Here is a 27,842-nt window from a genome sequence, read left to right as displayed (position 1 = left end):
AACCGTCGCAAATAACTTCACCCAGAACAGGCGTTCGAAGACTTCATAGTTACTTGTGGAGGCGAATCATATAAGCAGTTCTAATCGACTCCAGTAAATCGTGATTTGCATCACGAAAGCTTCATGCACAATCCTCGGTCAGGAGTTGTCGTTGTTTCGGTTCAACTAATTTCGTAGCAAAGTTCTACGGTGCATTTTCTTTGTGCTTCTGTGGACTGAATAAACAAGTAATAGCAATAGAGTAATAGAAGGCTAGTTTTCTTCTGCATATTGCGCCATCTAAAGTTAAGCATTAATTATCGCCAACAGTCGGCAGAAAATTCACTGAAAATTTTGGCCTTGCCAATTTTTGCGTTAGGCGTCGTTTTTCCGAACTGCCAGCATTCGCTTTATGAAATGGGCTTCACATGACTTTATAAAAACAAAATCTAAAAAAAATCTCTTGTATGGAACATACCATAAACAACCGCTTGTTGCATGTACCGTCAAGATGTAAAATGTTTCACATCTTTTAAACCACTGCAGCGCCAGTAGCAACTGTTGAATCACTGAATTTTTGAACGAGCAATTTCTGATATCATACAAGTCTGCCGTACCGAATGTATCATTTTTCTTTTTTATTCAAGTAAAAAAGTAATGCTTATACTTGTAAGCGTCTCCTTCAAACGCTTCCCTAGAATGATTTAGCTACCGTGCGCTACCACTAACCGCGTGTTACAGTAAACGAGGTTACAGTACAAGTTGAGGACAGTGACAATGAGCGGAGCTCTAGCACGCGACGTTGTTACGTGGAGGATGATGCATGGGCTGCGCGTTCGCTTAATGGCCGCGGCCGACTCCACGGCCGTGCTGCGTTTATGGCCGAGCATATCTTTCTCTTCGCCCATGAATCCAGGTCGACTGCCTGGCTGTCAGGGCTTCCAGTGCGTCGGCGGCGAGCGCGGCGATTGAAGGTCGCACCGCGTGGTTTGTTCCTACCCTCGCGGGGTCAAAGTTATATTTTTATAATGTGCATTCATGGGAAGAAAGGGGGTGTGCGACTTTGTCGGCTCGGGTCAAGATCGCATAACCTTCTAGCAACAGGAGGAACGCGAAGGTAAGTGGTCAAGTGTACGCGGCCGCCGCTGGACGAGTACACAATGCCGCAAATTGGCGAGACGCATACTCGGCACCACCCGTTGATCCGCTCAAAGGATGTCTCTTAATCTTGCATCTTTCTTTATAACGCAACGCTGGTAGCATGTCGTAAAGTGTTAAGCCGCTCAAAGGATGTCTCTTAATCTTGCATCTTTATTTATAACGCAACGCTGGTAGCATGTCGAAAAGTGTTAAGTGGGACCGATAAACTACTAATGCCACCTTATGGGTGTTTGGAGTTTGAGGTTCATTAAAGAGGTCGCCGCGGTGGCTCAATGGTTACGATGCTCAGCTGCTGACCCGAAAGACGCGGGTTCGGTCTTGGCCGCGCTGGTTGAATTTCGATGAAGGCGAAATTCTATAGAGGCCCGTGTACTGTGCGATGCCAGTGCACGTTAAAGAACCCCAGGTGGTCGAAATTTCCGGAGCCCTTCACTGCGGCGTCCCTCATAGCTTGAGTCGCTTTGGGACGTTAAACCCCATTAAAACTAATAAACCAAACGGTTCATTAAAGAGACCATTCTGGTGGAGGAATACCCAACATTTACTGTACATGCGTGTTTGCAGTGAAGAATAGTGTTCCTATGAAGAAAAGCTACGCCGCCTAGAAGACAAGGCTATACAAACTCGGATATTTGTCATACCAGAAAGTGCAGCCTTTCATGAGATTTCTGTTATGGCCAGTAGCAGCGGCTTGCGCAAGACTGGTAAAGCCGATTACGGTTTATGGGCGTTTAACGACCCAAAGCGACTCAGGGAATAAGAAACGCCGTAGTGAAGGGCTCCTGTAAAGGGTTTTGTCCTGCATTACACGTAAGAGCTGGTTGATGATGATGACTGCGTAGAGCAGTTTTTTTTTCGAATGCATTATTATCATTTCATATTTTTTAATAATTTATATTTAATGAAAAGTGCCAAATAGCCGCTGTCTTTCGGTACATTGTGTCGCCTTGCAAGAGGAACACGATTGCACTGTTGTCATAAGTAGCGCTCGTGTGACTGACAAATAGCGGTCGCTCTATGACTGTCTTTCCATTCAAAACACTCAAAACATCTTTTTAATCCAATTCGCCAATCAAATCAAGCATTTAATGGATTGGCCCTCAACAACAATTTCCGTTCCAATCTTTATGCTTCCATTCTTGAGATAACCGCAATGAATACGCGTGGGTGAAAGAATTAGTTCATTTCAGAAGAGAGTGACGAGAAGCCGCTTCATGAGCGAGCGCATGAAGACAATTTTCGCTTCGGTGTTTCGCACGATTGCTCGTTTTGTACGAATATTCGCACAGATAGCGAATATTAGTACTAGTATTCGATTCGTATCTGATTCGGTCCTACACTATTCGATTCGTGTTAGATTCGGTTTTAGCTATTCGTATTCGATTCGGTTTGGAAAAAGAACTACTCGCATACCCTTAGACACGTTAGCTGCGAAAATCGCGCTTCAGATATAACCGTAAAGTGGCCAGAAATATTCTTCGCCTGGAAAGTTAGAATTCATTTTTAGACGCCCGTTACTCCCGAACTGCATGTAACGCTTCAGGGATGTGGGCTGCCGGGCGTCATCCATGGATCGAGCAAGCCGAACCGAGGTGGTCACAGCCAGGAGCACGATCACGAGGCGTCCTTCGATACGACGTCCGAATGCACGCCCGAACGCGTCCGCAGAGTACGAATCCATTACGTTTCAATCGCGATCGATTATTCCCGCTGAGGGGGTGTGAGACAAAAGAGCAGCCGCTGTTCGTGATTCGTCCTCCGGCGCCGCGCAAGACGTGCACGGCGGCCGTCGAGGTCAGCGCACATCGGGACGCATTTCTTCCGTTGGCCTGTCCCGCATGCCCTTGTATAAGACGGTTTCGTCCTTTCTGCTTCGCTCATAGCGCGTGAAGGTAGTGCCTTTCTTTCTTTCTTTCTTTCTTTCTTTCTTTCTTTCTTTCTTTCTTTCTTTCTTTCTTTCTTTCTTTCTTTCTTTCTTTCTTTCTTTCTTTCTTTCTTTCTTTCCTTCTTTCCTTCTTTCCTTCTTTCCTTCTTTCTTTCTTTCTTTCTTTCTTTCTTTCGTTCTTTCTTTCTTTCTTTCGTTCTTTCTTCCTTTCTTTCTTTCGTTCTCCCTCTGTCGCCGCGGTGGCTCAGTAGTTATGGTGCTCGGCTGCTGACCCGAAAGACGCGGGTTCGATCTCGGCCGCGGCAGTTGAATTTCTTCGGAGGATAAATTCTAGAGCCCCGTGTACTGTGCGATGTCAGTGCTCTTTAAAGAACCCCAGGTGGTCGAAATTTCCGGAGCTCTCCACCACGGCGTCCCTCATAGCCTGAGTTGCTTTGGGACGTTAAACCCCATATAGCAAACCAAATCTTTCTTTCTCTCTCTCTTTCTTTCTTTCCTCCTTTCTTCCTTTTTCTCCTTCTTTCTCTCTCCCGCTCTTTCTTTCTTTCCTCCTTTCTTTCTTTCTTTCTTTCTTTTTCTTTCTTTCTTTCTTTCTTTCTTTCTTTCTTTCTTTCTTTCTTTCTTTCTTTCTTTCTTTCTTTCTTTCTTTCTCTTTCTTTCTCTTTCTTTCTTTCTTTCTTTCTTCGAATGCAGTGGATTAATTTGTTCCTTTGACCATATCTTCCTCCTTTCGTTTTTTTTTATTTTTTCTTTTGAGTCTCATGTAAAAAATCTTTGGAACTACTGACAAATGGAGGTTCTTTCAATCCAATAGCAGTTCTTCCGGCATCCTGATGGCATTTCCGGCCATTTGCACGCGCCGCGGTGGCTCAATGGTTAGGGCGCTCGGCTGCTGATCCGAAAGACGCGGGTTCGATCCCGGATGCGGCGGCTGAATTTCGATGGAGGCGAAATTCTAGAGGCTCGTGTACTGTGCGATGTCAGTGCACGTTAAAGAACCCCAGGTGGTCGAAATTTCCGGAGCCCTTCACTACGGCGTCCCTCATAGCCCGAGTCGCTTTGGGACGTTAAACGTCAATAAACCAAACCAAACCAAACCGTCCATTTGCATTTTCACTTGGCCAGAGTTCCTACTCCGTATCTTTAGGAGGCAAATAAAACGTTTAACCTTGCTGGTATCTTCGTGTCTCTGTCTACGTACTACCTTCACACACTTTGGAAAAAGATATGAAGCGTTGTTTTGGTCATGTCCTATTGGCTCTCTAAATACTCAGCACTTATAGCTCCTCTTGGAACTTTGCTGAAAGGGAAGGCATTTGCGAAAGTGCGTAATACGAAAGTGCCTAGTGTGAAGAGTGTCCTGAGCATATTTTGGTAACTAGATTCATTGAAGTGCTGGCTTCCGTCGGACGTCTTCCGCCCCGTAATATGTTAGTCTTCGTCACCGAATCACCGCCCCCATCTATTTCTTTTTGGTATTATCGCTGTGCCCTGGAAAAGACGGCGGCTTTTGTTAGCCCATGAAACATGGCACATACCGCTTTTTCTTGCAGATTATATGCAGATTACATTTGTTATGCGGTCGCCTGCTCTGTCGACATTATTATTGGAGTTCTACGGCACATCTCTCAGTAGCTTTGGAATCGAAGATTTCACACAATCCTCCCATTGAACGTAAAGTTAGGTATACAACTCATTAGTTCGCTCACATATCTACAGGCACATGTACGCTAATTACCAGGGGCGAAGAGGTTGACCGCGACGTCATGACAATAGCTCAACGCCATTGTTTATTGGCCATCTTCGAATGCCATCTGTGGCTTCATTCTTGACTTTTATCTGACTATAAAACTCTGTGTCATAATCAGGCGATGAGGCACAACGGTTTCGTCCTTGCTCTAAACCCTGCAACTACGGAAGACCTCTGCGCATGTAACTATTCTTTTTTCTTCAGTGGTATTCAAAACTCTTTTCTACTGCCAAGTGTTTCATACCCTGCGCGTTGAGTTCCTAGCATCGCTGTTCATTGAATTTTATAAGTGCCAGTATCGTTTCTGAAGCGTAATATCGCTGTGTAAAAAGGCAGTGCAAGCGCCTGGAATCACATCCGGGTGCAATACCCGCGTTTTCGTTTGTGCACTGCGCAGAAAATAAAAATATTGTTCGCTGTAAATTCAACCATATTGTACTGCTTTTCTTCGGGAAGTCCGGTGATCTCAAACTAGAGGGGCGTACGGAATCGAAGCCTAGCTAGTCTCCAAAACCCCAAACCGTTCTCGTTACCTCCGATAACACGGTCTTAGAAGAGAAGGGCTGGGGAGCTCAGAATGGTGCAAGTTGGTTAAACTCGCGTTAGTACGGTACACGCGGAGGAAGGGGAACCGTTAATTTTAGCAATCGAAAGAGCTGTTCTAGACCCTTCAGGATAAAACAAGCTCAGAATGAGACAAAGAAGAAATTCGAGGGAGGAGGTGGGGGGCTTCCTAGGCGGCTCGAAAAGCTCGAAAGCGCTCGAGCCCCTCCAACCACCATAACGTGGCTTTCTCCGACCACCAACGTCCCCGTCATCGTCGGCTCTCTCTCTCGAGAGAGCGAACGTCTGGTCCGAAAGCGGCTACGTCGGCGGCGGTCCCAGCAACAAGCAATGAAAAGGGCGCCGGAGAGCCGTTTTCCTTTCTCGAGCCGCGGTCGCTTTGTTGGGGGACGAATAAAAGCCGGAAGAGTGCCGGACCCCCCCACCACGTCTCGGTTGTGGCGACGGCTGCGGTCTTTGTTACATTCGCCGGCGGCACACGCGCCATTCTCGGCTGCACTCTCTCGGCTAACTTTGCGGCTGCAGGCCTGCTTTTAGGTTTTTATTTCTCATTTGAGCATTTCTTTTTTCTTATTTCATGGTCAGGCTTGTTTCCTCGTAGCCGTACCTAGGGCGCCGCTAGAGCGTAGAGCGCCTTATATCGCGTCTTATAGCGCCTTATGTCGCGCCTTATAGCGCCTTATGGCGCCTTATGGCGCCTTATAGAGCCTTATAGAGCCTTATAGAGCCTTGTAGAGCCTTACAGCACCGTAGAGCGCCTAATCGAGCCTAATCGAGCCTAATCGAGCCTTATCGAGCCTTATCGAGCCTTATAGCGCCATATAGAGCCATATAGAGCCTTATAGCGCCTTATAGCGCCTTATAGCGCCTTACAGATCCTTATAGAGCTCTTATAGAGCCTTGCACAGCTTTATAGAGCCTTGCAGAGCTTTATAGAGCCTTTCAGAGCCTTGAGAGCCCTGAAGAGCCCTGAGAGCCTTGCAGAACCTTGCAGTGCCTTATAGAGCCTTATAGAGCCTTGTAGAGCCTTGTAGAGTCTTATAGAGTCTTATAGAGCCTCATAGAGCCTTATAGAGAGTTAGAGCGCCTTAGAGCGCCGTAGAGCGCCTATTTTCGTATTTATATACTTCGCGCACGCAACGTGTACTCTAATCCAAGTGCTGCGCTTGCGGCGATCGGGTTGAACACTCTCCTCCTCCTCCTCCTGCTCCTCCGTTCACGCCTGAGTGAGCTCTGTAAACGTCTTTGATTAATGCGGCGAACTGCGCGCGTTGGTGCATAACTGAAAAAGATGGCGATGCAAAAAAAGACAGGGACCGAGACGAGACGACAAGGTCGGCGCTGAACTTCCAGCTACTTTATTGAAAATGTTTCCACACATATATACATTCTGTTCGAGACGTGCCCATCGTCCACGCATGCGCAAATAAGTCAGCTCTTTGTCGGAGAGAGCTGACTTATTTGCGCATGCGTGGACGATGACCACGGCTCGTGCAGAATGTATATATGCGTGGAAACGTTCCCAATAAAGTTTTTGGAATTACAGCGCAGTCCTTGTCTCCTCTCTGTCTCTGTCTTTTGCGCTGCCGCTTTTTTTCATCTATAAACGCCCTTTTGCAATCATGAGCTGTAATCGAATTCTCCGAGACTAGACTATTCCTACAGCTCTAACCTTTCCACGTGCACGTTGCTTTTGCTGCTTATTTGTTGCAGTGTTTTCTTGTTTGGGAACGTACTACGTTTCTAATGCGCCGCTTCGGAATCTTACGATCTGTTCCCACGCTCGATGTGATCGTAACGTTATTGCTCCGTTCAGTTATCCAAGGCCACATATATCTGCAGGAACGAACACCGAAGAAGCATCTCCTGGGTGACTATAGAGCTCAGATCGCTGTGAGAGCATTATGAAATGAAACCGTGACGTACGAAGTGTACGAATTTACACTCTGAACAGAAAGGAGTAAAAATGGTGTAAGCAGTCTTCTTATTCCCCATACGCGTATTCCCCATACGCGTATTCCCCATACGCGTATTCCCCATAGGCGTATTCCCCATAGGCGTACTCCCAATAGGCGTATTCGTATTAAAATGTACAGAGCGCTCACCTGCTACAGCTACACAATATTGCAGCAATGATCCAAGCAATGCTCCGAAAGCCACAGACGCATACGTGCAGAGGGCAAAACGCTTGTCTAGAACACATTCTGCCCGCCGCGGTGGCTCAGTGGTTACGGCGCTCGGCTGCTGACCCGAAAGACGCGGGTTCGATCCCGGCCGCGGCGGCCGAATTTCGATGAGGGCGAAATTCTAGAGGCCCGTGTGCTGTGCGATATCAGTGCACGTTATAGAACCCCAGGTGGTCGAAATTTCCGGAGCCCTTCACTACGGCGTCCCTCATAGCCCGAGTTGCTTCGGAACGTTAAACCCCAATAAACCAAACCAAACCAGAACACATTCTCGGCGTGTTTCCGGCTGAACACGCGATATCTATAGATAACATTTGGATAAAAATGGCCTGGATGTAAGCATGTGCAGTTAAACTTATAAGATTTCGTCGTCATTTTTTGACTTCCTGGTCGCAGCGGCTTTGGGAGCTGTGGAACAGAATGTTCGCTCGTTCTAGACAAGCGTTTTGATCTCTGTGCATTAACTCGTACAGTTTTGTGTATATATGCAGTCTATTTTCAAATGGTCTGAAGTTGCAAGTTAGCGCCCATCCCGCCTGCTTTGTTTGTGTCAAATCTGCCCCCCCCCCCCCTCCGCCTTCAGCCCCCCCCCCCCCCCCGTTCTCCGTCTGTCATTGAGAAAGCGGGCGTTACATGAAATGGTGACTGATTCCCTGACTGCTCAGTGCGCTGGTTGAGGACCGTTGGGCTTTATCTATAGCATTACTACCAGTCGCCTTTTATCAGCTGAAAGATAGATGCCTCTCGCAGTTAAGTCCAATAATTCTCATTCTGCTCAAGCCTCATCCACGTTAGTCCAGCAAATTAATTTCTTCTCTTTGCCTGACTGTTGACCGCCCTTGATTTTAACTTCATTTCCTTGATGTCCAGTCCGACGCTATAACAGACCACCTACCTTTTGTTGTGCAAATTGCAGTGTTCTGCAAGACACAATCCAAAACGTGGTATTGTCACTTATTTATGTCTTCTCCAGAACAGGACATGATGGTAAAATTGAGGTCCCCCGTTTATCTGCATGAAAGTTCCGTGCTGACCGAACCTATGTGGGCGAACAAGGTCGGCTTCAGTGTATTCGAACAAACTCATGAAAAATAACAAAACCTTGCGAGGACACTTTGGCAACTAAAGTGTTGAGAGGCGAAAGCCGAAGACAATATGCCGTGACGACTTCCGGTGGATGTGACGTCACACCGTTGCCGTGGCTATATCGATACCCAAATTATACATTTTTCAGGGATCTTAAGCGCTAATTACCCTTAATTACATATTTTTTCATCTACTATGACACAGATCCGATGTTTTTCCGGCCATTCTGTGGCAATTTTCACTGTGTCGTGGAGACTTTCGGTGGATGTCGTGGGAATCCTGGCTTTCCGCCGTTGCCGTTGCTCGGCTGTTCCGGCTTCCCGCGTTGTTTCTCCTCTTTCCCTTGCTCCCGCCTCAGGCGGTGGAGAGGCGGCTGGGTGACTAATCACTGTCATTTAGCCACAGCTCCGCCCCGGCTCCCCAAGGGCCTTTGCCATTGGCGCCTTTTGGCGGGAATCCGGGACCCGCTCTGGGCGGCCGCGCACCGCGCGACCGTCCGAGCGGGGCCCAGAGAGAGATCCCTCCGAGACAGCGTAAGGTGCGTACGTTACTGTTTGTCCGTGCCGGCCTTTGCCGTTCGGACCAGTGCTTACTCGAGCTCGCCCGCACGTGTCCTCTGACCTGCAGCGGCTCGAGCCTGTCCAGCGGGGTCCAGCGACCTCCGACAGGCGTACCTTGCGTTGATTGCCCACTCTCTCTCGCAACCGGCCCAACGGTCGACACGAGAGAGAGATCACAGCACTGCCGCGGGGACATTCTCCTGCAGCGGCGTGCTAGCGGCGCACATTGCTCGAGTCGCTTCGTGCGCGCAGCGGAGCCTTGCTCCTCGCGCGCCCCCGGGACGGGGTGACTATTGAGTGTGTGTGTATCTGCTGGAGGACGACGTGAATAAACGTCTCCTTTGTGAACTTGGAGGCCTATTTCTTTGCGGCGAATCGCTCTCCTCCCAGCGGAGGTTGAGTGCACCGCATCGGTGTCCCAGTGTGTGTGTGGTGACGGCTGATCGGGGCCCTTGGCTCGCGCGAAGCTCGAACCCGCGGTGGTTGGTGGCCTGTGTCCACGTAGGAACCCACAATGTGTCGTCACGGCCGCGGCGGCTAGAATTTCTTTGGGGGAGAAATTCTAGAGGCCCGTGTACTGTGCGATGTCAGTGCACGTTAAAGAACCCCAGGTGGTCGAAATTTCCGGAGCCCTCCACTACGGCGTCTCTCATAGCCTTAGTCGCTTTGGGACGTTAAACCCCATAAACCAAACCAAACAATGTGTCGTCACAACGTTCCCGTGGCTATTTCGATGTCCGCGCTATTTCGATGCAATTTTGACATTTCTGACTGTAATTAATTAACTAATTACTCTACAGTTATCGAACGTGGCTTCTAGGTTTATTTTTTCCTCCTCTATCTGAATCAACAATTAGGTTTCTTCTATCTTTTTTAGTTCCCGAGTTAATACACTGCCAAAGGTGTGACACCCTCTGCTAACGGACGACAGTATGAGCCATTAAAGGCTTTCGCCTTAAAAAGTCCTTGTGCATCTACGCTGTACAGCCGAGCCCACTAGCCCTACAGCTCCGTACGATGTCGTCGGCCGGGGGTTATATTTGTCCTCGAGGAACCATTGTCGGCGACAACTTCACCGTGCAAATCGCGCTGCACCACCGCCCCACTTCGGGGCTGGCCTCTGCATGGTTCGTCGCAGCGTGTTTTACACTCATGTTCCGCGTATGCTAAGCCCGTGGTACCCGAGGCATGTGTAATCCCGCCCCGATTGCAGCGGCCAGGAAGGACTCGGACCAGAATGCAAAGTAGGCTGGGGACTACGAAGAGGAGGCAGGACAGAGGGATGACGCGCCGGACAATATGTAAATGTTGTCGAGTGAGACGCCCCGACTACCGCATACGCCCTTCTCGTGCGTCGTGACGACGCTTGAGATGTCGGCGACCGGCGAGTTGTTTGTTGACAAGAATAGCCCTAGCCTGGGCAGCAGAAGACAGTTTTATCTGCTCTGTTTTAAATACTGCGCTGCGGAGAAGTACAGAGGCACCTCGCCGACTGCGTTTTCCAGAGCTTCACAGCAAAAAAAAAAGAAGAGGTGATAGAGAATGAGAAGGAAAAAAACACAAGGAAAGGAGGCCCACTGCGGTGCCCGCTATGATACGTCCATTAGGATTCGGCCCCAGTAAGTCTGCCTGACAATAAAAACACAGCATTGAAAAATGGCGCTACATATACGATAGTGCATGTGTTAATTTTTCTCCAAAATGGCGCTAAAAAAATTGTTCCATATGAACGAGGCTTGCTTCAAACGTTCGATATTAATCTTGTATCGCATGTATGCGGGCGCACTTGAGTGTCCTCGGGGGTGAAAGTGGAGGGAAAAAAAAAGACAGAACAGGTCGATGTCTGAATTAAATTAAAAAAAAAATATGGGGATAGGCAGATAAGGTGTAAGGGGCTGGATAACAGGCAGACCATGAGACAGACGTCGCCAACTATGTGGATGCTGGATTGTGTCGTCTTATCTTGTGTCGGCTTGTGTGTTAACGTCGCTATATTTAACGACGCAAAGGCAGGAAAGTGTGCAAGAGCTGTGTCTAGTTACATAGTTCGAATTTGGTCGGATGTAGAAAACATGCAACAATCCTTACTATGAACTGGGCATGCCTGTAGTAAAAAGCAACATCCGAAGTCGGTAATCGAGAGTGCGCGAGCTCTGCTCGCAGAGGGCGCAGCATCGCGGCTATTCCAAGCATACTGTATGGAATAGCGATACAGTCGAATCTCGTTATAACGAAACGGTTTATAGCAAAATATTGGATATAACGAAAGAATGACGATTCATTTGGGAAGCTCGGTCAACACAGACTATAATGAAACTACGGCTATACCGAACTAATCTATGGGCTCCTTCAACTTCGTTATAAAAATGTTCAACTGCATATGCGCTCCATGCACTGATAGCGACCTTATCTTCAAGCGCACTTAAAATTGTGTCTGCCTTGACATGGGCTGCTGCACTTGGCTTCGAGACAGCAGTGCCGACTCCAGAAAGATTTGACTGCGTTGAGTGCTTTTAGATTCAGGCCATGTCATTACGATGCAATATAGTCCAATATGCCAAAATACGCTATGATCGCATTCAAACTGTCAAAATATACTTAGGGCAGCAAAAGGCAAAAATGGCTGTAAATGGTAAGTATTAGTAAATATTCTGTGTCCATGTATCTATGTTTATCAGTTTCTTGGAGCGCGAGAATGCCAGGCAACACCTAAGAAAATTTTAAACAAAGTCAATACTATACACTAAAATATTCCATGATGTGGATTGAAGGTGCAGCATGCTGAATTCATGGGTTTTAACTGACACTTCTGCGCTCGATATCACAGCGTTCCAAGTCACTGCGGTAATATGATTTCTTGGTGCTTTGTGGACCTTGGGAGCTTCGTGCCACGAGCTGTAAAGGATTTTCAAGGCAAGACCTGCAGCGATCACTCTTGAAGTGACCTCCATCATTAGACAACGACTTGACGTGTGGCAGCCCCTATACATACGCTCCAAGCCGACCCCACCATTCTCCGCCGTCCCATAGAGCGCAGGCGTCAAGTCCCCATTGCCGCAGGTTCCTCCAGAGACAATGAGGTCGTTCGTTCGTCGGCTCTCAAGTCGCGATTCCCACAAACTTAACGCACACCTGTCTCAAGTCATTGTCCCTGTTTCTTTCGGCTTTTTTTTTCTTACCACCGCCTTCGGGGGGGCCCCCTGGTACAAATGGGGACAAGTCTTTCGCTCCACCGACGACGACGACGTCGTCCAGCGTCGACGCGTTCCGTGCGCTGGTTCGCGGGAGGTTCGCGTCAAGCTAATCGCCGCGCAAACGCTTTCGAACTGTCCACTTTTCCGCAACGAGCTATTCGTCTCCCGCATTTTGGGCAGGAGTCGGCGCGCCGCCGCGACCACCGGTTCTGTCATAGCCAGGCGCGGAGGGTCTGCCCGCCTTTTCACGCATATTAAAAGGGAGGTGCACGGTAGCCGCTTTGCTTTCAGGCTGAATAAGCGCGGCTCGAAGGCCTAGGGTGCGGCGCAGATTTCCTTCTCTATGTAGCCTAGACAGATGACGGTGTACGCCTGGTAGCCGCATTCCTTTATAAATGCGTAGTTCTCGCGTACTGTTAGACGTCGAGTGACTTTCTGTGAGCTATTTTGCTGGCTGTAAGAAAAGTAGGGCTTTCTGCAGGCTGGTGTGATCCGTTATACCCGAGGTGTCCGTTGGTATTTTTGGTATTTTCCTTATAAACGTTTAGTTCATTTTATTTGTTTGTGGTGTGTGCGTTTATGTGCACACGGGCTGTCCACGCTTCGGCGGTTGCTGGTCATGTCACCGTGGCCTTCCCGCTTATGATAAACAAGTTTGAGGTTCTTAGAAAGAGAAATATATTTACTTTTCAGTGGTGTGCGTTGTTAATAACAGTTATTACCGGCACGACAGGAGTGGACAATAAACGGAGTGCGAAAAGCAATAATTTTGTGCTACTTTCCAGCTTGCGTGCAGTGTTTTGGAAAAACTACTCGACCAGAAAGAAGGCTGCTTCCGCAGCGTTCAAATGAAGTGTTAATCTCGGTAAGCTTGAGAGCTGTTTCGGCTCGAGTGGATAGTTATTTAGAACTGACGCTCTGAAAAGGACCAAGAATGACACATATTAGAGACAATAACTTCCGCGCTAATGGACAAGACGCAATCACATTAGGCCTATTTGTGGATGCGTATTTCGTTAAGTATGAAAAATTGTTTTGAGCTGCACTTAGTGTTTTTCTTTTTAGTCTTCTTTCGAAAACGCGACCCACAAAAGACTAGGCACTGAATGCCGAGTGCCCCCCCCCCCCCCCCTCCCCCCTCTCTTCTTTTTTCTTCTCGTTGTGTCTGGCTAGGGTCGGCACAACTGGCTGTCCATATCCCTGACGCAGTAGGCACGATACCTGCTTGGCGCTTAATTTTACGCTAAATGCAGCGATTCTCTTTGAAACCATTATCACCGCAACACCGTCGCTTGAACTATACGTTGTGTGAAACTGCTCTTCGGCATTGCCGGTACCATGCCCGCGTGTTATATCTCAGTCGAGAAGCAATTCAGCGAGCCTGTAGCAATGCGAGCACAGCAGTGTCCAAAGTTTCGCTCTTCCTGCCCACACGAAGTCTGATTGAACGCGGTTCATGCTGACGCAATTAAAGTTAAATGCCCTGCCTTACTGGTGACTCAACGCTTTTGGTACGGTCGCAGAAGTTCACGTACGGGCGCGGACAAAAGTGAAAGGAGCACGCAACTGTCTTCGAATATTTTTCACGCGTCACCTAATTGAAATTTCCAGCAGTGCTGCTTGCATGCTGGTAGCGGAGGTTGGTGGGCTTTCTTGTAGACAAACATCGCTTCTTCATTACCAATGGAGAAGGCGTGATTGCACTTCGAACGCAATAGCGTGCTCCGTTTACTTATGTCCGCGCCTGTACATTGTATACAGAAGTATAAGGGCAAACAATTTTTATTGCATTTTGTGACCAAAATAATTTCAAATGCGCACTGGCTGTAATTTATCTAATGAAGCTTTGCCTTACAGAAGGCACGTAGCTAGGACCTTTTTTTTTCTTGAGTGGCCCAAGGTATTTCCTTCAGTAAAAAAAAAAAAGGCGGGGGGGGGGGGGGGGGGATAGATGCACGCTTAGCGACAGCATTTTCAAGATAACATGTGGTTGAGGTGTAGACCGAACGAGAACACTGCAATACAGAATAGAGGGGTGGGGAGGTGAAAATTTTAAGGACTTGCCCTGGTCGTTACAAAAACGCGAACACACGCACGAACGCGCACGCACACGCACACACAGCGAAAGAAGGAATGGTAGCACATTACGTAAGGACATTTCTTGGTTAGCAATGACCTAACGCTTCTTAAAGTCATTGGATGTCTCATAACGGTAAAGAAAAGACAGTAATGTGACCTTGTCTAAGGGTCCCGAAGCTTGCTAAGTCGGAACCTCTTTTTCTTCTATTCCCCCCTCTCCCCAGCCAAACTACTCTTTTTGCTAAAGCAATCCATTTGCTCACTGGCTGACCTCAAATCTCTCTGATGTCCTCGTTTGCAGGGATTTGAATGAGCTCTATCGTCTCACGGTCAAGCTTGCCACATCAGATACAGCCCACACGCCGTCCGATCTTCAGTCGTAGCATTTCTCACTCTGCTTGGGCTTCGAAAAGCGCTTCGAGCGCCACCTATTGAGCCACAGGGCAACTCCAGCTGTAAACAAAAAAAGACGCCCTCCGCAATTTCAGTGGGGACACCCTGCCTGCCCATGAATGGTCTTCCCCTGGAGATCTCCGCGGCCTTGGTTTCTCACTTCTTGCGCGAGAGAGCCCTACCTCGGCCTCACCGGGGCGTTTGTCTCTTGGCTTTCGCTACCGCGGCGCGCGCTCCGGCCCACGCTCGAATCGACGTCCCAGAGTCCTTCTTCTGTTCTGTCTGTTTCGTTTTTTTAATCAGTACTCGCGTCGTCTTCTCTTTGCTTTGGAGGAGCGCTCCGTCGTCCCCGCCCATATGCGTGGTCGCACCGGCAGCTGTTTTCCCCGTCTTCGCGAGCTGTAGCACGTCTCAGGGATCTCGAGACCGAAGCAGTATCGCTCGGTGAACGCGTCTGTTCCTTTCTGAGCGTGCAGCGGCGGTTGCGAGGGCAGCGCATCAAGAATTACCGCGTGGAACGTTGCCTCCGGGCGAAAGGGAAAAGTCGGCCACAATGGAGGTCTTGGTTGTGAGTACATGGACACCTTCTTCGCCTGCGGCAGTTGCCCCTTCTTAGGCCTAGCTCTGTCTGCGAGAGCCGCTTACGTGGGCTCAGCGGTATGCGCCTCTGCAGCCTTTGCCGGAGATAAGACGACCGCCGTAGTCCTTCACGTCTTAAATGGAGAAAGTTGCTTGGCGGCTTGATGGTTCTGGTGCAGTTTTCAGAAGTCTTGCTTGGTTAGCTCTTGTAACCAAATGGGACGACGTGCTACTCTAAGTATCACGCAGTCCGTATTACGTTCTTTCAGGTGCAATGCACCGGATTGATGCCAAATGCAAAATTCTTTATAACGCTTGCTCTTTTATTAACAAAAGCGGGGAGGCTAGGTAACGAGAGCTTGCTGTTGGAGCGTGGTCTATAACAACCCGTAACTACCTCACCTAGACTAAATCACCTCGTTAACCGCTAGTTCAGAACGCACGTTGATGTATTGAAATGTTTCTGTCCGTTAGGTGAGTGCCGTCAGCCCTACATCATGGCGTAGAAATAGGAGAGATTTTAACTGTCTATACAGCCTATGCAGGTCTATCAGGCCTATACAGGCTCTTACTAGGCCTATATACAGCCTATATACAACCTATATACAGACTATATACAACCTGTATACAGCCTATATACAACCTATATACAACCGATATACAGCCTATATACAGCCTGTAACAACCCTCATCGTGATATGCAGCAGCAAACCTGATCGGTGATCCGGGCTGAGTCGAAGTTTAGCTAGCGCCCGTTTTTCAGGGGCTTGGCATCGATCTCGACTTTCGAAAGAACCGGGCGCCGGCGAAGTGTTGGCGGCCGGCGGAGCTAGACGCGACGCTTTCTATGTATAGAAAGCGCTCCCAAGCCAACCTTGACGCCACTCCTTCGTCCCTAAATCGGCTGCAGGTGTATCTCGGCGATCGTGGCAAGGCCGAGCGGCTGCTAGCCCGCTTCTTTTGTGGGTCGCCGCGGCAATTAATAAGTCCCGCTCGCAAGACAACACCACGCCGCGACTGAAAGGAGTGGAAGGCTGTGAATGAAGAAAAATATCAGCGTCCCGTTGGAATGTGTGGCCGTACGCGTGTGCGTTTGGTGGTGGGCGTCTCTGGAATCGCGGAGCGGCGGAGTGCGTGTGTGTGAGGAGGACCTCCTACGGAGACGAAGCCTTTTGGCTGCACGCAGCTAGGGAAGTTGCGTTCTCTTTATTGGGTCATCGCGAGGAATGGTGGCTGCCGTAAGTGCCGCTCGTTCGCCGAAGATGGATTGCGGAGGAGCGGTTTCGACGCTAACTAGGCAGTGTCTATATATAAGCAGGCATTGCAACGTCCTATGGCCCGTTGCATTTGGCGTGTAGCATGCCGTGTTGGCGTCAGACGAAACTTGAGATAGAAGATGGGATGGGGTGCGGGTGGAGGGGTGGGGGGGGGAGGATGAGATGGTTGCCATTCATAGCTGTAAATAGGCTGGTGTCATCTTCGCTACATGCTTCTGGTCCTTGTAGATAATAGGAACGGGTGTGATTGATTCCCGACGCGTGTTCGTTTGGAAGGCGACTCCGGACCTACGGTAGTGTTTATTTTGTTCGTTGGTCCTCTGGTATGAGCGATGGTCTGAAAATGCTACCTCGAAGTATTACACTGCAACTCTGGCACAGAATTTCGGCCAATCTGTCGCTCGTGTAAATGGGACAAACATACGGACTGGCGCCGCGACGAAAAATTAGAGCGCGCTTGTTGGGACGTGCGTATTGTTATTTAGTAAAAGAAAATCGTAATAGACCTATTTTTTCCTTTTATTTTGCATATTTTATGTTAGGAATTTTCTTCCGTTTCATTTCACATAGCCGCGCGAAAGGTCAATGACCTGGTGCAGCACTTCCTGAACAGTACTTCCTGTTCCGACTCTCTGGAGCCTCCGCTGGACGCACTGTCTTCGGGGGGAGTCTGTTTTACTTTCAACATCACCTGTTTTGTATTTTTGCTTTTACCCAATAAGCACGAGAAAGGTGCACAGGTTGAAGTATTGTGCAAATAAGCTCGAGGTTGTCACTATGATACACGGCAGCAGTAGAAGTTTGCGGGGATACGGCGGGCGCCGCTGTCAAAGGACAGGGTCAGTTGGAGAGACACGGGAGCGTCCTTTGCCCCGCAGTGGGCGCAGTCAGGCTGATGATGATGATGAGTTGTCAATGCGATCGAGACGCCACCGTTTTCACGAGGGTGTGCGCCGTCACGGAACCTCGTGAGGTAACTTCGATTGTATCTGGTCCAGCGAATCCCCACCCTGCGTCGCGCCGCATCTGTTGACAGAAGCCGCGGAGGTTGGCTTCGTGCATAAGGCCGTGCAAGCAGAATGAATTCGAAACACGTTTGCCTGGAGCGTTCACTTCGCGGCCGTCTTATATGTATGAGTGTTTTTATTCCTTCTACAAAGGCATCCTGCTCTACCGACTCCTGTGTGACAAGCGTCACGGTTTTCAGGGCGCCCTTTGCTCACCCAACGCTCGTTGTCCGAGCGGTGTCAAACAGTTGCGTTGCGCGCGTGAGCGAACACACGCGCTGTGTTGTTCGCCGTGACACTTCAAGGTTCCTGAGCGTTTCCGTATATCCTCGCCGTTCCGTCTCGCCTATTTCTTTCTGCCTTGCTTTCGTCAGCGCAGTACGCGGTCCGTGCATTCAGGGTCGGTCGCTGTCGACCGGTTGGAACCCCTTCGACTTCGCTCTCTTGGAACAGGACGCCGAATTGAGGGAAGAGGGGGGGGGGGGGGGGGGGAGACCCTGAGTGTAAGCTCAAACGTAACGGCTCCCCGACGTGGTCGCAAGTTCGCCGCTTCGCGGTCTCTAGAACTGAAGTGTTCAGGGCCTTGGGCGAGTCGTCATTACTTGCTTCAGTGAACTTGTCCCAGTTCTGGCGGCATTGTTCACCGGAGATTTCGGAACGCATGTCGGTATTTTGATTCCTCTGCACTGCTATGCCATAACACTCTTGCTGTCAGATCAATTATCTTTCAGGCGGGCCGCCGCGGTGGCTCAGTGGCTATGGTGCTCGGCTGCTGTCCCAAAAGACGCGGGTTCGATCCCGGCCGCGGCGGCTGGAATTTCTTTGGAGGAGAAATTCTAGAGGCCCGTGTACTGTGCGATGTCAGTGCACGTTAAAGAACCCCAGGAACTTTTCGTTCAGCTGGACAAGACATGCGGAGGTGAATAGAGTCTCGCTCGATAGCTAATTACCCCGAACAAGGGCCGAAAGTCACCTTCGGAGGGAACACGGGGGACGCGTATAGCCACTCACAGCCGTGTACCAGGTCTACATACAAGCCGTGGTGCCCAGCGGGATAGCGGAGCGCGTATGTACGGTCACGACATCATGTCTGCGTGTGCGCGCTTATGACTGTTCCTCACGTCTCTCTGAGTGCCGCCTCGCCTTCGTACCTGCACTTGTTATACGGGTATATATCGAGTGGCGAAAGGCGGATTAGGCGCTTCGCTGCGAGGGCAGACATCATTTGCGGCGGCCACCGCCGCAGTGATTGCCGTGTTTTGTTGTCGTTGCATTTTTCTTCCAACTTTTCTTCTTTCTTGCTCTGTTCGTACTATCTCGAGGCTCTTTTTGTTCGAGACAAATGGAGGCGTGCAACGCTTCGTTCGCGTGTCCGTACCGGACGGGTCATCGTGTACTTCCGAGCTCTTCCATACAGGGCGCAGCGCCCCTTGGTTCACCGGTGAGGCTTAGGAGTCTCGAAAACGCGACTGGCAACACAGGTCTGTGTGTATGTGAACGCGCGTGTCTGGCGGTCGTTTTCGTGTCTTCCATCCTTCTTTCCTTCCTTCGTTCGTTTCCTTCCCTTTTCCTTTGCTGTTTTTTTTTCTCACTCCACCTGATAGTGCCGTCACGCATAGAGATCTCCTCGCGCACACGCCAAAACCATCTTGATGGAGGGGTTGTCCACGGCTGAGGCCCGCCTCTCGGAGTGGGCCTGGTGTGAGTCTAGTTGTTCGCAGCAAAGCCTCGTAGTGGTTTGTCTTTGTCGTTTTAGTTTCTGTTCGCTCACTTCCGGAAATACTGCTGGGCGTATTATGGTCGAGAAAAGACCAGAAAAGTGCAGTAACGGCAACGGTAACGAACCTCTCCTAGAATAGTCCTGTTTTGAGAAAATAAAAAAATAAAAAGAATACGTTGCAAAAAAAAAAAAGGCGCAAAGTCTGGCCATCTTCCTTTTCCCAGGTTAAGGATGACGTGTACCTGGTCCTTAGCGTCTAGATGGTGTGCGGGTTAGGACTAGGTGCCGTAAGCGTGAGGCTGTATAACTGTCCATTTTCTTTTTGCTTATTACTATTTTGTTCCTTATTTGCGAGATGCGGGACTGAGGATAAGTCGTTAAGGAGGAGTCGAGGCATCCTGAGCATTGTTTCGTCGTGTTCTTTTTCGCGCCTCGGCTTGTATGGCAGCGAGGGTCGACGCTTTCCGCTCATGGGTCATGGCTGCGATCTGCGGCAAGGTTGCCGAGCTCGCTTTCCGCTCGGCTGTGTCCCCGTGGTATAAGCCAGGCATGCAAGCACACACTCGCTGAATAAGGCTTGCGCCACGCCTAGAGGCACTGGCGAAATATATTATTTATTGTATTATTTATTTATTACACTACCAACTACAAAACGTCGAGTTCGAACAAAGTGATACGATGCCTAAATGGCGACAGGTGGTGGCAGTTCAATACACAAAAAAGTACAAGTGGAGAACGATAATAAAGAGGTGAGGTAAAGGGAGAGAAAAAAATTCGGAGGAAGGCGTTTTCAAGTAAAAACAAGCGAGCGTACTAAATCAGAGGGCACAAAGGGTTTGAGAAAACTGTGGAACGCAACACGGAACACGCAGCATAATGTACACGCAGACATTAAACAAATTTAGCTATAATTTTTTCCCACAACACATGAGTCTGTCACTCTATTACGAGTATATGAATTTCCACCGCAAACAGTCGATGCCGCTCGCCTTTTCGGCGAATATAACCGCGCATTGACCTAAACAATGCTGTAGTAGCATCGGCCTCTGTCTAGGTTCTAGTGTGGTATGCGGGAAGTCACTGAACGGCATTTTAATGCCGTTCAGTGGTACATGACCCCGGTACATGACCCTGGTACATGACCCCGAGTGGGGGTCATGTACCAGTAATAGCCAAAACTGCTTCCAGTGACCACTTGGTGGACAAGGAGACTATTTCTCCCCGCTTCCATTCTCCTCTCGTTGAACCTGCATTTTCGGGTCGTGTGCAAGCAGAATCTTTTGTGCGTGTTCAGCGCAAGACCATTTACTTGATAAGCTGAACAACCGCTGAAGGTGGGCGCGCCAGCCCTTTTGCTTATGCACGGGCGGCAGAAGCAGTGGTTTACAAACCGTGCATCTTAGTTTGGTTGCTTTCGTGTCGGCTCATCTTTGCACTTGGTAACGTTCTCTTCGAGAACTGCCAGCGTCCAGTATTTAAATAAGTTGCTTAAAAAAACATGAAAGTGGCCGCAGCATGCGAGTCGCGATCCTCATTCCACAGAAACAAGTTATCTCGCAGGGTAAGGCCAGCCCAGAACACAGCAAAAAGGCCGGTGGCCGCGGACAACCACATTACTTCTTCCATTTTGCTTTCATTGTCGTTCTGAAGGCACGAAGAGGTTCTCGCGAAATCAGGCCGTGAGCCGGTTCTAGTTAAGGCTCCCCCCCTACCCTCCCTTAATCTGTTCCTTCGTTGCGTATGCGAGCATCGTATAGCCCGCAAACGCGCACTGTCTTCTGATGCTTCTTTGTATTCCAAAAGCGCAACTCCATTTAAATTGCGTGGAGCGCATGTGGAATAGTCTCTACACACAAACCCCGGCAGATTTCGCGTCCGCCAAAGGAACGCCGCCGCCGAATGAACTCCGCGTGCAAATCCTCTTTCACGTGCGATGTCTTGGCTTGGCAAAAACACAGAGGCACACACAAAGAAAGAAAGAAAATGCGGTCGCCGCCGGTGAGATGCGATTCACAGCGATTGTTTTCGCATGCGAAGGGAAAGAGTGGTGCGTAATTTCGGTCTCGGCGACACGCGATGCCACCAAACCAGGAGAGCGCAGAGTCCCCTGGCACTGCGCAGATTGTAAGCACTTCATACTGACAAAACAAACTTCATACTGACAAAACAAACTTCATACTGACAAAACAAGACAAGCCACTATGAGAACAAAGTTAGTTATATTGGGTTTTATGGCGCTAAAGTATGTGAACAATGTGGAGCCGAATTAACTGTAAATCATGTTTTATTTTTGTGCGTAAAACTGCAAACACTGATGAAAAATATTTTGCTGTATTTTACAGTGAGCACATGCCATTTAACCCAACATTGCTCCTAGGGGAGATGAACTTCACTTGTTACATGTTTCTAAGTTTTTTTTAGAAATAGCTGATGTTTTACGCTAACAGTAAATTTGATAAGTCATTGTTAATTTATTACAACAAACAGAATTTCTTATCCACACCTCAGCCGCCGCGGTGGCTCAGTGGTTATGGTGCTCGGCTGCTGTCCCAAAAGACGCGGGTTCGATCCCGGCCGCGGCGGCTGAATTTCTTTGGAGGAGAAATTCTAGAGGCCCGTGTACTGTGCGATGTCAGTGCACGTTAAAGAACCCCAGGTGGTCGAAATTTCCGGAGCCCTCCACTACGGCGTCCCTCATAGCCTAAGTCGCTTCGGGACGTTAAAGCCCATAAACCAAACCTACCCACACCTCAGTCACTTGTTCATTCCTGAAAAAAAGGCTGAGGTCTTTGATTTGTTGGAAGCCTCGACACCCTTGCCCAGCCAAAAGATGGTGGCGGAGGTTAGCCGGCCTTCCTTAAAGTTTGCACTAGTGATTGCTGATTGACATCCACTGATTGGCACAACCGTATGGCTGTGATTTGGTGGATGTCAATCAATAGTCACTCCCTTATTACAAATGTATTCTCTTTTGAAGGATTCCGCTAAAAATTGGACAAGCAACGCTTCCACTTCGAGTTCATCATTTCGCTCTCGTCTTACCATCTGTTAGTCGTCCTGTTTAGTACAATGTTTAGCGGAATACTTCAAAGTAGAATGCATTTGTAATAAGGGAGTGATTACTCATTAGCATCCACCCAAGCGTAGTCATTCGGTAGTTCTTGGGTGGATGCCGATCAGTAATTACTTCGTTATTAGAAGACTAGTTGGTTCGAATAGTTCCGAATTTCAGCACTAGCTGCCCGAGACGTAGTTACAGTCGTGTTAAAAGTATTTGGACTCTTGCATAAAAACTATGGTTAGCGATTTCGGAGACAACGTGAGCCACGCCCCTTTCTAAGCTCTGTCATGTAGCTGTTTATCGTTAACACACTCATTTAATTGCAGCATGTTGCTAACATGAGACCGGTAACTACAGCCTTCTCCACACCTCGGACTTCGTTTTATGTGGGACTGTGACTTTTGAACACTGCGGATCCCGTCTAATAATCTAATGGGTAAATATTTGGTAATGTACTATAGCTTCCTGTGCTGGCATGGTAACATGATGAAATCATGTTTTTATATTGTAACGTGGCGGCCAGCCGAAGAATGAGGCGTGGTGAACGATGGCTATGAGATGATTTTAATGGCAGCTGGCTTAGCGCGGGCGCTCCGTCCCGCGCCACTGCCAGCTTCGTCTTCGTCACACTACCCGGGGCCTCCGAGCGATCGTCCCGATCGGTGACGAACAGACGGCGAAATGGCGATGGTCGTGAGTGAAGGATCGAACAATATGTAGAAGATGGTGCAGTGCTGGCCGCCACAGTGGATGAGATGATCGAAGGATGAGTCCCGGTCCGCGAAGCATCCGGGCCGGAGGGTGCCAGGAGCTGACGGCCGAGGTCCGTGGACGCACCGGACGGCAGGGGCAGGGGGGCGGTGTCCTCACGTGTGGGTATTGGGTCAGTGGGGTCTTGGGTCGGTGGGGTCTTGGGTCCGTCGGGTCTTGGGTCGTCGTGTCGTGTGGTCCGGGCGGGGGACGGGGCTGGGGTGAGCGTCGAGGTCGGTTCTGGTCGGGCGGGCTGGGGCACGGCCGTGCGGCGCTGACCAGGTACTCACTGCCGACGTCCACGGCAGGCCCAGGACGCCGAAGCTCCGTGACCAGGATGGCGATGAAGGGGCCCCAGCACCTCCACCAAATGTAACGTGGCGGCCAGCCGAAGAATGAGGCGTGGTGAACGATGGCTATGAGATGATTTTAATGGCAGCTGGCTTAGCGCGGGCGCTCCGTCCCGCGCCACTGCCAGCTTCGTCTTCGTCACAATATTAATGTTAACTCTTTCTCGAGCGCCCTTATTTATAGAGCTCTCCGTACCCCTCTCCTAAACTCAGAGAACAAGAACTGAATACGACGCGCCAAATAAAGACGTTTCCAATTTATTACCCTGAATGGGAACGTAACAACCCAAAATGGAAATGATCGAATAGCCGTTAGTCGCTATTGTTTTGGTATTTTCGAGCGAACCAGCCCCAAAGACAATGATGGAAACAACCTATTCGCCCACACGCACGAGATGTAGCGAGAAGGCGCGTGTTTGGTGTTTCGTGTATGACTAGCGTTACGCAAGGACTTACTACTAGGTCAACCATTCTGCTTCGAATGAGCACAAGGAGGAGCCGCCTACATGAATATTATGTGTTTTTTTTTTACATCTAAGGTAGGAGTAGAAGGGGGGGCCCTCGTTTCAAGGCAACGCGCACAAGACGTTCACTGCACGTAATGCGTCTAACAGCCCCGCTAATGGCCTTGCGTGTCTGGCTAGCCTTCTTCGCACCGGAGTACAGTAGGCCAGACGCGGCCCCAGAGCCAGTGCGCGCGCCACGCTCGGTCAAGAGCAGAGGGAGCCGCCGTGCGCTCGCCTGACGTCATCACGGTCTGGTGCGCGACTTAATCGCTCGCGCTCCGCCGGTCCACGTCAGCTGGGACGCGTCGGCGCGCCGAAAACAGCGGCGCCTTTAAACCAGAAGGGCCGCATTGTTTATTCCGTGCTTCCCCGATGCGCGATCTTCGTCGCTGTCGCGTATTGTCCCGACATAACTCGAAGCCCTTTCGTTGCAACTCGAAACTCGGCAACTCGGTTGCAACTCGGCGAAAGCCTCTTACTGTCGTCTGTTAAGCAAAGCGTGTCACACGCGTTTAACTCGGGAACTAGAAAAGATAAAAGAAAACCAATAGTTGCTTCGCATAGAGGAGAAAAAAATGAACCTATAAGTGAAGTTTGATGACTGCAGATTATTTAGTTAATTAATTATAGGTAAAAATGTCGAAATTGCGTCGAAATAGCGCGGGCGTCGATATAGCGTCGGGAATGGTGTGACGTCACATCCACCGGAAGTCGTCACGGCGTAGTACAGAATGATCGGAAAAACGTCGGATTTGTGTCAGATTAGATGGAAAAATGTGTAATAAGTCGGATTTGTGTCGGATTAGATGAAAAAAATGGTAATTAAGCTTAATGAACACTTAATATCACCCAAAAGATGTATAATTTAGCCACGGGAATGGTGTGACGTCACATCCATCGGAAGTCGTCACGGCAGTGTGTCCTCGGCTTTTGCCTCTCAGCACTTTAGTTGCCAAAGTGTCCTCGCCATTTTTAAGGTGCAGTTACACTGGTGAGTCGCGCTAATGTATTTGTCGACTAGCGACAGTCGTGCGGCAGTCGTTCGCTGCTCCATTTTGCCGGCTCCGCGACTACGGTTGAAAAGGTACTAAACAAATTAGCGGCACTTCTGAAGTGATGCGGCGTTTGCTCTATATCCGGGTTGCCACTGCCAGTGACGTCAGTCGCGGCGATACCTTTCAGAACGAGACCTTTCGCGATGATGACTTACATGTCGCGTTCACTTCTTGGTCACGAGTAACATTCGGTCGCGTGACCTCCGCGATTTGCCAGCGCGCATATAATTAGCTAAGTGCTGGTTTTGTGTGTGTGTGTGTGTCGAAAGAATACATTTTTCGTTAACTTTCTACGCTTACCTTGCCTCTTCAATAAATAACGTCGCCTTCTTGACTTAGAAAAGCGCTGTAAAATTACACCGCTAGCCAGACTGTCGGTTTCAAGAAGACCTTCCGCATATTGACAAAATGCTCCGCGAGCAAGTATATAGGGCAGAGCCAGCTAGTTGAGACAGGCTTGCCTGGTCGTTACGAAGCACTTCTGTATCATAAAATTATATTGTTTCACCTTTTTCTGGTAAGGAAGCAAAATGGCGGTAAGTACGGCAACTTAAGATGGTGGATAACGGGCGAAATAGCCATGATTTTTTTTTCTGGTTGCTACATTATAATTCTGTGCCAGCAGTAGAGCTTTCTGCCTTTCTCGCGAAAGTATACCGAAGCGCGAAGATCACGCTTATCAGGCGCGCGGTTTAGCGGTACTCAAATTTTCTCCACTATGGTACCAGTCTTTGCGGCAAGTTTCATCTTTTCCTTCTATACCTAGTTTTCTCTACGGTGCACCTAACACCATGCATGCTTAACCTGCGTAGTGCTATACCGACATAATGCACCGTCGTAGTCTTTCACCAGCATAGACCTTCTCTAGAAAAGGCTTGTACCAGCATAGTGATCAACTAGCACAGTGATCAACAAAGCAGTGATCAACAAAGCAGTGAACAACAAAGCAGTGATCAACAAAGCAGTGTACAACAAAGCAGTGTACAACAAAGCAGTGTACAACAAAGCAGTGAACAACAAGAGCAGTGATCAATGAAAGCACTGAGCAACAAGGACACTGAGCAACAAGAGCACTGAGCAACAAGAGCACTGAGCAACAAGAGCACTGAGCAACAAGAGCACTGAGCAACAAGAGCACTGAACAAGAGCAGTGCTCATCAGTGCCAGCGCAGTGCTCATCAGTGCCAGCGTAGTGCTCATCAGCGTCAGCACAGTGATCAGCTAGCTTAGTGCTCATCAGCCAGCACAGTGATCAGCCAGAACTTTGCTCTATCAACAATATGCTCTACTAGCTAATTTCCTTGCTCTTCATGGGATAGTTCGAGCTACAATACAGGGTAGCCTACTCCGCCGCAGGCAAAGGCTCCTCTAGCATACGCATTGCCATTGCAGCCACGTCCTTCATAATACGCTGGCCGGAGCTAACCTGGGACGAATCCTGCGCCGAAATTAAAAGAAAAGCGTTCCGGGAAGGATCTGGAGCGTGGTGCGAACCGTACAAAGCTCGCTCACTCCATCTTCGCGCTGGCGAGCTCGCCACCGTGTGGCGCCGCCACCTCGGTAACGCTCGCACGCCAGGGCGAGAACTGATAGCCCGCGCCCGTGCGCAGCGGCTCGTGCTTCATTGTGGTGCTTTCCGCGCGCTCTCCTAGGCGGCCGCAGGTAACGCCCTGATTCACCGAAGAAGTCCCTGTCGCGAATGCGACGCAGGCGCCGGCGTTGGTCGCCTCGAAAGGCGCGTCACTCCTCCTCCTCAGCGGGGAGCTTTTGTTCGCCGCTGGTGGCGCCCGGATTCGCGCCTTCTGGGCTCTTCCGTGAACTTTTTTGTTTGTTCTGTGTTTCAGCAGCAAGCTTGTCGCGCGCTTCAATGCGAGTGCGTCTGGAGCGCGGCTTAAGTTCGCAGCGGCGTGTTTCCACGTTCTGATGAGTTGACGGAAGCAGTGAGGTCAGATGCGACGGTCTTTGCGGAGTGCAGGCGTAGACGTTGTAGAAGGGCGAAACAGAAGTTCCGCCGACGTCGCCACGTTTTGGTAGCGTTGATTGAAAGTATGCAACAGTGTTGTAGAAGGGCAGAACGGAGGTTCCGCGGACGTCGCCATGTTTTGGTAGGGTTGATTTAAAATATACAACAGTGTTGTAGAAGGGCAGAACAAGAGGTTCTGCAGACGTCGCCATGTTTTGGTAGAGTTGAAAGTATACAACAGTGCTGTAGAAGGGCAGAACTGAGGTTCCGCAGACGTCGCCACGTTTTGGTAGAGTTGACTGAAAGTATACAACAGTGTGCCCTACCAGTACGTCTGTACCTTCCAAGTTTGGAGGCTGTCGAGATGGCTTGAAATTAAATTCAAGACTGCGTGATGAGGAGGAAGAGGATAATGATAGGGATAAAGCTGTAAGAAAGAGATTCACGTAACTGGTTTTGAGGGGATGAAAAACTGCGTATCTTAGCTTTGGCGCTGTTTCAACTGTTTTTACCGTATTTGCCAGAAATAACCAGGGATTGAGGTTTCTTTCTTAGCCATGTATTGGAGAACTTATTCCATCCGTTAGGATCCAAATCCGTCTACAGTAAGGAGAACGACGCCACACTGCGGCAGCGCCGCTAACTATTGTCTAAATAGGATCGGCGCGCGCAAAACCACGTCGTTCGCTCCGTTTCAATCGCTTCGCCGGCACATTCAGACGTTGTTGTCGTGGTTT

General features: G+C 49.4%; 1 protein-coding gene across 1 annotated transcript in view; it reads left to right on the top strand.

Annotated features, from left to right (window-relative positions):
• Nucleotides 1–27,842, top strand: part of Hil (peptidase hillarin) — a 91,438-nt gene that overhangs the window by 51,645 nt on the left and 11,951 nt on the right. The window lies entirely within an intron of this gene.

This window comes from Amblyomma mixtum, chromosome 1 (genome assembly GCF_055824585.1).
Source record: "Amblyomma mixtum isolate Tamu chromosome 1, ASM5582458v1, whole genome shotgun sequence".
Lineage (NCBI taxonomy): Eukaryota > Metazoa > Arthropoda > Arachnida > Ixodida > Ixodidae > Amblyomma > Amblyomma mixtum.
The sequence above is the reverse complement of the archived record's forward strand: the minus strand, read 5'-3'. Positions and strand labels throughout refer to the sequence as shown.